The sequence below is a fragment of the Prenolepis imparis genome, unplaced genomic scaffold, assembly GCF_030444845.1.
Source record: "Prenolepis imparis isolate NDT839.2.m4 unplaced genomic scaffold, iyPreImpa1.0 SCAF_2, whole genome shotgun sequence".
NCBI classification, from domain to species: Eukaryota; Metazoa; Arthropoda; class Insecta; order Hymenoptera; family Formicidae; genus Prenolepis; species Prenolepis imparis.
In genome coordinates this window covers 9,683,345-9,698,161 of record NW_028141160.1, presented here as the reverse complement: position 1 = coordinate 9,698,161, position 14,817 = coordinate 9,683,345, and the positions used below count along the sequence as shown (strand labels likewise).

Here is a 14,817-nt window from a genome sequence, read left to right as displayed (position 1 = left end):
TTATACTCATTACGCATTCAAGGAGTTAAGTTTAGATTAAGTCAGACATACGACGAAATAATGAGATAATTTCGTTGCACGAAAATAATTAGGCGAAATTCTTTGTATCTATATAATATATATTATATAGATATAATATATATTATATATATATATATATATATATATTATATAGATATTAAGAATTTCGCCTAATTATTTTTGTGCAACGAAATTATCTCATCATTTCGTCCTATGTCTGACTTAATCTAAACTTAACTCCTTCAATGCGTAATGAGTATAATTTACAGTGTATCTTATACATACATATTGTATATATTATATAGATATAAAGAATTTCGCTTAATTATTTTTGTGCAACGAAATTATCTCATCATTTCGTTGTATGTCTGACTTAATCTAAACTTAACTCCTTAAATGCGTAATGAGTATAATTTCCAGTGTATCGTATACTTATATATATATATATATATATATATATATATATATATATATAAAATATATATATACATATATATGAAAGTATAAGATACACTGTAAATTATACTCATTACGCATTCAAGGAGTTAAGTTTAGATTAAGTCAGACATAGGATGAAATGATGAGATAATTTCATGCACGAAAATAATTAGGCGAAATTCTTTATATATATATATATATATATATATATATATATATATAATATATACAATATGTATGTATAAGATACACTGTAAATTATACTCATTACGCATTCAAGGAGTTAAGTTTAGATTAAGTCAGACATACGACGAAATAATGAGATAATTTCGTTGCACGAAAATAATTAGGCGAAATTCTTTGTATCTATATAATATATATTATATAGATATAATATATATTATATATATATATATATATATATATATATATTATATAGATATAAAGAATTTCATCTAATTATTTTCGTGCAATGAAATTATCTTATCATTTCGTCCTATGTCTGACTTTATCTATACTTAATTCCTTGAATGCGTAATGAGTATAATTTACAGTGTATCTTATACTTATATATATACACTAGCGGATCCTGACGTCGATAGCTCTTTAATGTTTGTTTTTCTTTATTTATATTTTTTAAACAAATTCAGCAAAACTGTTTCTTTTAATTTGCAAGGGGGGAGGGTTTAACCCCAAAACCTGCCCTCGCTCAGGATCCGCCAGTGTATATAGGTATATATACACTCGAGAAAATAACAAAAATAAAAATGTAACTTTATAAAGACTTTCTTTCCATACTTTCAATTAAAAATATTAATTGAAGAAGTGTTATTATAATATCGAATAAAACTGCATATTGTAAATATTCAATGTGAATATTTGTGCGTAGTTTGATACATTAAATTGTTTTATATGAATTAGTGTTGTCTATATGGAGCATAGGTAATGCGCCAGATAATACATCAATTAAACTTCATAGTTTACTTAATTTTTTAATATTAAAATATATATAAAATTACAATATATAAAGTTACAAAAAATATTTAAAAGTTAAAATTTAATTAAATGAATATAAATTTTCTCGTAAAATAATATCATTACTCATAAGATAATCATCAAATAACAAACTTACAAATATAGAAATGTCATTTTCGATCACTGTATTTAATACACTCGTCTCCGAATAAATACTTTCTGTCTTCCTCTTTTTCTCTTGTGAGTTCATATATTATTTGATATGTCTACAAATAGAGTCAAACCGTTCAAAAATACTGGAGGCGTTGAATGTTGGTAAAATCAGATTGACATGTATTCACAAATGTCAACGTACGCGACCAATAAAAGGAAATGATCCTTCATGTCACTTTAACGTCTTGTTTGAAAGTAAACGCACGGTTATATCTACGTTACAAAGCAATTTAGCTGGATCATTCTACACCTAATTAAAAACACACATTGTTCAAAGACGGTGTGATAAATGAAACATTTGCAAAAAATTTGATATTATAGATGTCCCAGATATAGTTGAGTTATTCTACGTATGTTTTTTCTTAAAATATTACAAATCTATATTAAATCTATATTAAAATCTATTATTAATAAATAATAAATATTAAATAAAATATTTTAAATAAAATTAATAATATATAGTAGATAAATAAATTAATGAAAATTTATTAAGACACAATTTTTTCAGCAAGAAATAATGCAAAATTTTTTTAAATTGTGATTAATTAAACAAATTAAAGTTATTATAAATGAAATTAATGTATCGGCTTTTCAATATTGCATAAAGCTTATCATCATTCAATCTTATCAAAGAAAGATTTAAACTCTGACTGCGCGTTTGGAAATCTGGAAATCACTTAGTGATTGCTCTTTTAATTGTTACGTGGTGTAAGAACCTTAACGTATAATAGACACTCGGATATCGTGAGCAGTCTAACGACCGAGTGAGTCGACAAGGAGAGAACTTTAGTACTCTTGAGTGAGCTTCGAAGTCGGTTTTAAGTCGTTATTAAGGAACGCGTATTATCGACGATCGAATAGTATTTGACCACTCAAGAAGATTTACGCGAAAGCAGACAAAAGCTCATTTAAAGCAGTATAAATTTATTGTAAGAGTATTTCATTATATGCGATATTTTTCACGAATGCGCTAAAATAATAGTTATATTGAAAGTGATGTGATTTTTTGTATATATGTGTATACATATGTACATATAAGTGCGGAACTTTAAAATGTTATAATTTTCAAACATCGTTGATATAAATGGATATATGGATTTTAACAAGAGTTTGAAAATTCAACTCTGCATTGCTTTTAAAATAAATAATTTATATAAACACACGTAGAGAATATCCACTTGATGAAATTTTGTCTGTTGAAAATAATCGCGAGCGATATCGCGTATTTTTCTGCTTACACAAGCAATGCTGCAGTGAAACATTTATATTGAATTTTGCAGAAGGGCTTGATTCGCGCGAGTTTTGCGCGTCGACGTGCGAGTTCGCGGACCGTTTTGCGGTTGCAAGGTGCCATTGCGATTTCCGACATAAGTGGATAACGTCGAACGACTTTAACGAGGCAGACGACCGCTGGCCCGAAGTACGGAAGTTCGACATTCTCAAGCGAGCTCGAAGCCTGTCTTAAGCCGCTATTACTCGATTCGTTCTACCACTACGGAGCTTCCAACTCTACTTATGCGGAAAGTGGAGCACGAGTTGATTCCATGCAATGGAAGCCCGTCGTATCACGTGTATGTTGCGCTATTCGGCAGTTGTCCATTCGAATTGTCACGATTATTATATTTTGCATTATGTCGTTGGTTATTGTCTCGCGTAAGATCAGGTTCATAGAGACGATCTGAGAGCTACTAGTATAACGAGCGCCAGTGATAATTTTTGTATAAAGACGACACATTGCGACTGCAAACAAAATGCAACGAGCGTATTAGTATACATAGGAAACAACATAAAAACTTCTGACTAATTTTGCAGATCATTTTAGTAGAACATTGTGCTGATCTACAAGAGTCGAATGATAGTCTAGTGTCGTGGAACGGCTTTAAGGGCAGACGGGCGCTTCTAGTTCGCAAGCTTGGAAGTTTAACAATCTCGGCGCGAGCTTCTAGCGGATCTTAAACCCTTATTACAGTACACGTACATCGGTAAGACAGTTTTCGAAAGTCTGACCTCTCGAACAAAGGCTTTATCTGCCCGGCGCAGAGCAAGTTGGACGTAGATCCATCTATCTAGCCATAATCTTGCTGATCAAACTCGCCTTTGCATATCATACACTATATATCCGTTCAAATTATTATTATTATTACTACATTTGGGACGTAATAATTTTGAAGAATTGATTTTTAGTTCTTCATAGCGCGTGTAGGGAAAAATTAGAAAGTTGAAATGAGAATTGGAATCAACTGTATAAACTATTTCATTTTATGAGAAAGAAACTAGAAAGGCTCTTTTAAATTAAATTAAATGGTAAATACGGGCTAATTAAAAGAGCCACGCGCGGTAATTAATGCGCAAAATTATATGTGGTTAAACTTCATTTATTTAGTACGTTTTGGTCTTTGTATCGGACCACCTTCAGCTTAGAGTTTATGCACAATTAATAAACTCTAAGTTAAAGATGGTCCGATACAAGGACCGAAACGTACTAAATAAATGAAGCTTAACGACATATAATTTTGCGCATTAATTACCGCGCGTGGCTCTTAATTAGCCCATATTTACCATTTTAATTTTAGCTAATTTTCAGCGTAAATATATGAACAAACACATAAGATCACATGATTTATTATCGTTAAAGTTGCTACGTTGATTTTCTTAGAAATCGTTTAATCGTAAAAATGGCAAAATTATTAAATGAAATTTTAACACGTAACAGAATATGATAGTATTTAAAAGGCATTGATATATAATGAATTTATGGGTGACATAACAAATAATAAGAGTTTGTTAACTTTTAGCGATCTAATCTTCTCGCACTAAACTTATGATGAGAGTTAAGAAAATAGTAATGAATTGATCGTGGAAAAAAAAATGAAAACCAACAATGGATAGTCGTACGTGTCGCGAATAATGGAAAAGCTTGTTGCCTCGAAGCGCACTAATGACTCGAGAGTCGGACTAATCATCGTCGTTCCATTGATCGATGGATAAGGAAGTAATATGGACGGAAATCGAGAATCGACATCGTCATCAACTATGGAAACAAAACATTTCCTTATTAATCATCCGCATCGAGGACGTCAAGCTATTTAAAATTTAATCATCTTAATTCGTATACGAATAGTCTCTTAATGTAGTAGCATTAGGTGTAATGGCTGCTATATTTAGCTTTCTCATGCCCTATACTTAAATAGAATCATAGTTTTAATGGAAGCGTAATAGCTTAAACAATTATATTTTTTCAAGCGACAAGAAAATTAAAATTTTCCTAGTTGTTTGATGAAACTTCTTAGCGATTCTATTCGATTATGATCGAACAAAGCAACTAATTTTTTTTAAATACTATAAAATTTAGAGACTGTTTCTCTCTCTCTTTTATTTTCTCCTATTTGTTACATTTATTAATAATTTAAACGTTTAGCTTGATTTAAGGTAATAATTCAACATTTAACAGTACATTTCTATATTAATCGTATAATCAGTTTATAATACGCGCTGTAGAACTTTTGTATAATGAAAATAATAATTAACGCGTGGTCCATGTATTAAAAGGCAATATTAATAATTAGGGATAGAACGCAATGTTCCGCGTATTATATTGGTAAGCACAATATCTGGATATATTTACGCTTAAACGAAATGAACTGCGCTAGTTATCGCGCAGTAGTTAGGGACCGTGTTTGTCAGACTGGCAGAGCATACGAGTCACGGGCGGTCAGTATTTATTTACGCAGTTATTTATACAATCGTGAGCTCTTGCGGATGTTTCTTGTTGATTATTACTTTGGCAAAAATAAAGGCACGTGGGCCAATTATGCGAATAAAACGGCGTAAATAATACGGCGAATTAAATTCGAGAAAATTTATTTCGCTATATTGATCGCAGCCGACTAACTAAAATGCCGTCGCTGTGTCTTGCCGACAATGAATTTTATTAACCAGGGACAATAAATTCCATGTGTCTTGTTAGTGATGATCGCCAGGCATTGTAAAACGATGGACGCAACAGATGGCGTTATTTTGGCAAAACCGAATTGGCACGTGCACAAATTTGCTTCATGTATGCGCATAACTTCGAGGAAATAATTAAATAACAACGAGATAAACTATTGAGTAATCAATACGTTGAAATGACTGAAATTACTATATAATCTCGCTTTTTCCATCTATCAATTATGCATAAGGAAAATATAACAAATGCTAATCTTATTTGGCTTGCAAAACATGCTTGTTTGCGAACATTTTTGTAATTGTAAATTAATTAAAAAGAGAAAAAGTAAATATTGCGGATACAACTATGTATAGTAATGAGACAGTTATTATATTTTCGACTATTGTACCTTTTTAATGTGTAGAAAACAATATCCGGATAATTGGCAGAGCGCGGTTACATCGATAAAATGTGCATAAAACACACATTATGCTGTAATTGCCGAATTGCATTTTTTTCACAAAATAATATCTATGCATATCCGCAAGCAAGAGTAAACGTTTGCCGTATAACAACAAAAAAAACAATATGCACGTTTTCTCATATGCGAGACGTATTTATGCAGGAAAATATGAATAAACGTGTAGCAACACATGACCCAGTTTTTTTAAAGCAATTCCGCTGTACGGGGCATTATGTTATCGTTGTATCCTCGTATAACGCAACTCTAACAGTTACGTGTTAAAATAAATTCAGTTTAAAACTCGATAAAACTATGCAATCAGTCCCAAATGTGATGTATCTATATACATAAAAAAAAAAGACATATAATAATAGTAATAAAATCAATCATTTAATCGTGCAACATAACACTGTTTTATTGCATGCAAGTAAAAAGATTTTAAAATGTAGTTTGTTAATATCGTCACACAAATACGAGCCTTCCATTGGAACTGCTTTTCGACTCGCTAAATAAACTGTCAGCCAATTCGCGGCTATACATGACAATAAATTGCATTCGAAACAAGCTCGAAACTTTGTGCATTCCGTGGCGTGACATTGGCATTAAACGCCATCGATGTGTGCACCGTCGTTTACATATGCGCGACTATGTAGTTACTTAGGACGCTGCTGACTCTGTGACACGAATTGAAACGCTATTTGCCGCGGGTAGGCGGTGTCCTCGAAACACCGCTTTAAAGTTTCGCTCGCGGCTAAAGTAAATTTCGCGTGTCCCAAGAGCGGCACCAACTACGGCTGGGGATGCTCAGCAATGAGTAAGCGATGCGTGAAGCTACGCCGTACAGGCGTCGCGCCCGGGAGCAACCCCTATTTGTATTACCGCACCGCACAGCCATAGCGCATACCGCATACTGAGGCCAGACATATGTACAGTCACGAGTGTACAAATGTCGCAATCTAATATCGTGTTCAAGTCCACCTGTTTTGGAAGTGCCTTTTATTCTCCGCGACGCAAACGCGACATCTTGATCGCTCATGCCCCTTGGTTTACTTGCATTTATAGATACTATCGAGATACTAAAGAACAATACATATATTCGCGTGTATATGCGTAATAATTTGCAGACTGGATATTTTTTATCTATCGGAGGGTTATCGAATAAATTTGCAATTGTAGTCTGAGTTTGTATTTTCTTCGCGATATTTTGGTGTTAAATAATTTATATCGAGACTCGCTATATATATATGTATATGCGAATGGACGATGGAAGTCCGCGGCTTTTAATCGTAACTGCTGGCTTAACCATCCGGCGAATTCATCGACATATCCGACACTGAAACCGTTTCCATGTAATCCTCGAAACTCCGCATTCCCATCCATTGCCTTTCCTCTTCGCTTATTCTATACGCACGTCCGATTATTTCCCATCGCTCAATGCTAGTTATTTTCTGCTTACATTTATTTCGCGTCTCGATATATATTTTTCCCCTCTTTTAAAATAAATTGCGATCTATCGTAAGATCTTTGTTTTGTTAACGAAAGACTCAATTTATATTTCGCGACACTAACTAGGTTTCATTTCGGGAGTTAATGAAGCTTGGTTTGAATTAATATTGATCGAAACGCGGAAACGATCCCACTGGAAGCAAAAGAATCTTCATAAGAGAGCTAATTATGTGCGTAATTAATATGCGTGCTGTTGAATTTTAAATGAACATTATCATGTATATTCGTTGCATTTATGAGAATCGTAACAGATCCGCAACAGTTGGCAATTTTAATCATCCCTTTATATAAAATATATCATTAAATTCTCGATATTATAAATAAACTTTAATTTAGTATTTTAAGATTTATAATACATGAATTTCACTGTTAGATCAAATATATGTCAAATTTGAATAATGTTTTATTAACGTATCACATTATGTCGTGGACTATAATAATAGATTTTAGATATATGGAATAATAAGTTAAAATCATAAAATCTCTCTGTAGATATTTTTTATTTATGATTTTAATAATTAATTTGAAATTAATTTTTCCTTAAGAAAAATATTACAAGTGGATAGTTTTGAGCTATAGGCAACTGAAAATAAAGGCTTTTCAAGAAGTATAAACTCCACAGAAAAGTAAATTTTATATTAAACTTCAAGCACACACAAACTTTATTTAAAGGATTTGTAATTTTAAAATTTTAGTTTCGAGAAGATCTTTAATATGTTGAAATTGTAGAAGTTTACGAGGGATATAATGACGGTTCTCGAGTAAGAAAAAAAATCGATTCTAAATTGGTTCAAGAATCTATAGACGAAAAACGGTTCGCCGAGGTTCTAAAACATCTCGTCGTACATAACTCGTTTAACATCTCGGAGAGAAATTTGTGATTTTTGAAACGCACATTGTCAGGTCGACACGAAGCACGAAACACAAGATATATATATATCGTAACTTTGCTAACCGATACGCGCAACCCTCGTCGAAATAGAGACTGATAGGCGAACGCGTGCACCGCAGAGCCGTATTTTCACACTAGATTGCTCCGTTGGATCCTTACATGTGAAATCCAGAATAGCGATCAATGAGCGGGCACGCTGCGAGGGGTCTGGCTCGAAACGGGACTGGCATCGAGGGGTGAGAGAGGTTGAAAGAGGAAAGTGAGGGAATGAGGGGGGGAAGGGGAGGAGACGGCTGAAGGTTGGCCGCGGCATTCAACGGGGCTAACTCTATCCTGGCAAATTACATTTCCATCCCGCTACGTGATAGGTGCAGCAAACATGCCCGTCAACGTCCGACCGAGTTTCTCGCTGATTAGTTACACTCGATGTGGATTATATTTCCGAAGCAATTAATTAACAAAGTTCCGGCGGGTCGCGTATGTCCGTGCACATATGATCGTATTCATCGTGTGGAGATCGCGATTAAGGGGATGAGAGGGAGGAAAAAAGGGGAAGGGGAGAGAGAGAGAGAGAATGTCGGAGGATATATACGAGGGGGTGACAGAGGAATGAAATTTCTTGCGGTAGAACGCGCGAGAGAAACCACCATGAGCAGACTTGTCGGGATATTACGGTTCGCCCTAATGGAAACTGTCACTGAGATGTTTACGGTAAAGCCGACCCGGGGCTGACCAATCGCACATTCGGCTACTTGCAACGAATACTGCTTTATAAAAACGGTACGACAATCTTTTTTCTATCATTATTAGTAATTATTATATATTTTTAGCTTCCTTTATATTTATGTACTACTACGTTTACGGTATATTTATTTTGCGAGTTTCTTAAAATTTTGTTCAAGAGCTTATTTTATTTAAAAGAAAGAGAAAGGATATATCTAGACACAGAATAAGAATCAACGACGTGTATAAATAGCGAATAGTGTACACATAAACAAAAACTTTTCAGATAGTTTAACGTTTATATATATGATAAAATGTTGAAATATAATTTTGTTTAATTGGCATGTTTGTGTTTGTGATATAAAACATTCTCGTAGCGATAGCAGTTGTCCTTGATCATAGTTTCGTTTACTTTTTGTATACCGCCTCGCGAAAGTGCGTAATTTACGACATTCTTTTCAAAATATTTAATCTCACAAATATACATTATGCACGCATGTAAAATTTCAAGAGATTTTTATCAATTGTTACTCACCGAATTAGCAGTTCTGCCGGCGTAACGGAGCGCGTTGTTATCCCTTGTTATCCCTTGCGATGGCGCGTTGTACATCCGACCGCCTCAAGATTGCTCCGGAAAGATGCAACAGCGAAATATCTGATTGCAGAAATTCATCGTCGACACGACATCGGTTTTCATCTTATATATTCACCTTATATCTTCCACCTTTTCTATCTCTTCTCGAAATCGTCTTACAATTAGCCGGTACACCGGACGCGCGTCGTCGATCGAGATTTCCGCTCTTTCTCTCTCGGCGCTTTTCGAAACTCGCGTAATACAAACATGCGATGAGCAGAATAGATATAAAAGAGAGCGAGAGGAAGAAAAAAAGGAAGAGACGATGTTATACGCGCGGTTGCTAGTCGCAGACTGAACTCGCGATCCGCGAGTAGCATCGATTTCGGTGGAGGGGGAAGAAATAAGGGAGGGGAGAGCACCGTGGTACGTAGTAGGGACGGACGGCTTGGCGTGAGAGCAGGTGAGTCGAAGGACGAGAAGATCAACAAGAAAGAATGAGAGAAAGAGAGTCAGCCTATACGCGTATCACGTTACTAAAGCGAACGGTCTGACGCTTACAGCCAGTGACTACTTCGAGTGGTAAAGCGCTAGGGTAGGCTCCGGCGGAGCCAGGAGTAGAAACAGTAAGTGGTTCGGCCGCGTGGCTGACCATATACGCACAGCAACCACTCATTTCGAGAAAGCGCGCGCGCGTTTCGATACAAGAAAATATTCACAGCTTTCTCTTTTATTTCGATATATCGATTACGACTTATTTTCTTTTAACGATAAATAATAATCCGCATATCGTGCCTATTCCATATTTCGTGGAATTGTAATGTTTTTGCGATTATTTAGTATTATCGTATTATTTTCGATAGATATATTTGCGAAATAAATTGCTTTTTCTTATTGTTTTTTTTTGCGATTAGCCAACTAAAATGAAATTTATTTATACATATTGATAGAAATATATGTAAATTGCTATTGATTTTTTTTCTCGTGTTTGTTAAAATTTAAGAAGTCATGCAAGTAATTATCTGAAAACTTAATACCGAATTTTTACAATTTTGTATATTTCATACATTTTATTATTTGTTTTATTATTTGGTTATTACGATCAAATAAGTTGTGTGGTTTATATTAATATTTATAATACATAAATATGAAAAAAAAACACTGTAACATAATGACTTATTTTATTCACCAGTGTTTATTTATATAGCATTTATTTATTATTGGAAATACGCAATGTTTTAATATTGGTTAATATTAAGCATCATCACAGTACTGATTCGATTCAATTAACATTGGTTTATATCTGCATGTTATACTTTTTCCAAAACATTTGTTATTTTAAGATTGCAAAATATATTTATATTGTATAATAAAGAGTTTTCACTTATAACAGTTTTATTTCAAGTACGTGCTGGAAAAATACGGTAATCAGTTGACCCAAAATATGCGTGATGTTGAATGGTTCGCTAATGTCAGAGTTTGTTCGTTGTGATTGTCGATCGATACACGATGGTGACAATATAAATTGTCTATTAAGGACGAATTCAATAATGGTCACGATTGACAACAACAAACATCGGTTACTTATAAATAGATTTATATTGCTACAAGACAGTGTACATAATCGTGAATTAAGTAGGTAGTATATTATGATAGCTATTATTTCGTGTTCAAAATTTCTTTGTGACATTTATTTAAATTCCATTTTTCTATATGTAATTTCTTACATATATTTAGCTTTTATAAAAGCAAACTATTTTAAAATTCAAGTTACATCAATTTCTTTGCATATAAATTTGATTGGTAGCAAATTTTTATAATTTTAATAATATGTATATATATATGTATACATATATTTTTAATATATATATATATATGTATTTATTATGTGTGTGTGTGTGTGTGTGTGTGTGTGTGTGTGTGTGTGTGTGTGTGTGTGTGTGTAAAGTCTGATTTGTGCGCCTTGTTTTTGCATTCCATTCATTCCTTTTTTTTTTTTTTTTTTTTTTTGAGAGGAGTCATCGATACCGATATCGAGCATGTGATTCCATTTGATTCCCGGTCGTTATGAAGAAGAATATATGGACAGGAGTATAGCGGATTGCGCACTCTGCAGTTTCATCTGCCGATTGCCGTCCGCCAACATTCGCCGTATCCATGCGAGATGCCGAAACAGCCTTGCAATATCCCGAACGTGGCCCTTCGTTCGTTTTGCGTTGCGGCATACGCCGATTAAAGTAAATGTAGATATATACGGGCAATGGATTGCAATTGCATCGCTCGGTTTTGCTTCTTGTTTACCATACCATTTTATTTTTGTCGATTTTCAACAATTTGCGCATCCAATCGCGGCGTTACGAATCAGTTCTCAGGTAAGTTTCACGCGAGATATTCTTATCTGATTAATTAAGTTTTTACTAGTGATACTGCACGCATGCAAATACGTACAATGTAATCAAGGATGAATGAATAAGCGTAAAATAAAGTTACTTTGTCACACCTCTTTTAAGATCTTAACGCGCAACATGTGTAGATCGTAACTTTTAATTATGTACCTCACTAAAAGAAACGAAAAACAGCGACTCACGATTTTCTTCGATACGTTCCTCGATCAATAATGCGTCGCGATAGCATACCGGATCTCACTATTACTAGATTTTTATACATACAATCTAAGGTACTTTTTTCACTCTTGTATAGACATTTAAATTTTTTGAATTGTACAAAGACAAAGTTACGAGAAACGATATTATTGCAGATAAGCTTTTTATATATTTTCTTGTCATCAATCTTTTATATTAAAATTATGATTTAATATAGTACTGTAGACTTTATTAATTAACTTTATATAAGCTATATGGAGAGTATTTGTCCCTCAAATATATTCTTTTTGCTTTTTCTCTCTTGTCTCAGAAGTTAATGATAAATCGTTCATAAGCACGCGACTTCCAACACTGATAGCCTTTGTATATGTATAACATAAAGCGCAGATATGTCATCGACTTTCGCTCATCGGTCAATTGAATTATTTAGAGCGTCTTTTAAAATTCGTAGTTGATAAGTAATAAATTTGGTATAAATAAATTTGCTATAAATTCTAAATGTATTTGTTGTTGCGTACCCCATTACGTCGTTTATCATAAATATTATTCTAAACAATTTATAAAATCATTTGCTTATAAAACCCGCGAGCGACGATTATTTCTATTCCGATAAGAGAAATATTCAATTGTCAAGCGAGCGTGTATATATTATTATGCATTATTTATCGAGTTGAGACCATGTCCGTTGACTTGTAGTCAGCAATTTGGTCCCGCCGTCAAAACCAACAAACGAAGTACAGTACTAAATCGTACTAGCTGTATGGGTGCACCGTATAATCGCACTATAATTCCGAGATCGATACACGACGAAAGAGACGGGACGCACTGACATCGGTCAATTAGGTATAATGCGAAGAAAATTGTATGTAATATTACGGGAGTCGCACAAGTTGGCAGTTAAATGCTTTACGACATAATTGGATTTCGTCATTAAAACATGAGAATGCTAAAACCAAAAAGTTATAAAACAAATATATTTTTGTATTGGTCGTACAAAATAGTTATAGACCAATGTACGCACATAGACAGAGAGATAATTAAACAAGAAAAAAACGCATATAAATAGCGTAACTCGATAAATTGATTATTAGCATTGAGTATTAATTTGGTAAATTGATAATTTCATTTCGCGGCGTTCTCATTGACTTTCATTATCGAATATTGCACATTATAATGATTTGACAGACGTGCTAGAGTTTCCAGTTAGCAACTATAGTAACATATGTATGCGTGGCAAATAATGGCAAGACGATGATGAAATATTATCGATGTAACAAATTGTTCGTAAATGATGAGATGATCATTATCGGTATTAGATAATATCATCAGTAACAAAGGGCTGATATTGGTTTATGATCTGGTATTGAAAATTAGCAGGAAAGTCGATTAATTTCAAAATGTTATGCAAATTCTTGTCGCATCGGGCCGACGTATATGAGGGGTTCGGTGTAACCCTTTATTGATCTAAAGTGGCGTAATAATGAGCCTCCACGTAATTCACGACAATTATTTTTTAATTGATAGTGCAAAATTAATCAGGACGTCAGGTGACTTCAACATATTGCGTAAATCCTCTTAATAAATTGCATGATAATTAATTCAAGCGATGGATATAGGCAAGCGGTGTCAAAACTTTTAATGCTGTTCGTAACGTATAAAATGGTGAACACATTCCTGAATTGTTAATGAGATTAACGTGTAAATTATCGTCATATATATTTCCGCGTTTTCAAAATTGCTTTCTCAATTTGCTGTTTTAAATTGACTATACATATGTGAGGAATATTCTCGCGAATAATTTCTCATCTGATAGTAAAACGGATCATCTTACCTATCGTGGTCTTACTTACTACGAGAATGTGACACTGTACTTCATCATTAAGAGTACAGGCAGTCGTTAAGCCTTGTTCCGGCATGACGTTGCTAGTGTACCGGTGAAATATTAATTATAGTAAGATATATGACGCGAAAATTTGCATTAAGAACTATTTACAATTAGATTCACAGATGTGAATATAATTTAAAAGGAAACGATACAATATCGCGCGTGAATATATATTTAAGTATTTTTATTACTTGAACTAGATTAAAATAATACACGCGACATTTAGCCTTTTTAAAATCTTACATCCAAGATTCTTGTTCTTTAGACGTACAAGGAATGATGTAAAGCAGCTGATGATTACCAGTACTCATAAAGCTCGAATTTCTGTAAAATTCACTTTTCTAGTCGTAGTGTAAAAGTTTGATTTTTTACGATTCATTTTGAGGAATAGTCAAAGGCACTTAATTAAATAAATAGAGCTGTTCATACGATCCAACTCATAAAAAACAATGAAGTTACAAGGGAATTACTGGTAATGAGCGTATCGCGTGTATCTGCAAAAAGTCGAAAAAGATAAAGAGTAAGATTGGTCGCAGGACAGGAGGGTTTACGTGTTTGTGAGAGAACGATGGACGATGGTCCGTCGCACCATGTGC

The 14,817-nt window shown here is 33.6% G+C and overlaps 1 protein-coding gene across 1 annotated transcript in view; it reads right to left on the bottom strand.

The window, feature by feature from the left end:
• The window catches only part of LOC145946721 (discoidin domain-containing receptor 2), a 76,832-nt gene extending 66,736 nt beyond the window's left edge, over positions 1 to 10,096 (bottom strand). Inside the window, exons 1-2 of the mRNA XM_083056474.1 lie at positions 9,870 to 10,096; positions 9,695 to 9,814 (exon numbers count right to left, since the gene is read on the bottom strand). The gene's annotated coding sequence lies outside the window, so the exon portion shown is untranslated. The remainder of the gene's footprint in view (positions 1 to 9,694; positions 9,815 to 9,869) is intronic.
• Positions 10,097 to 14,817: the final 4,721 nt, after the last annotated feature.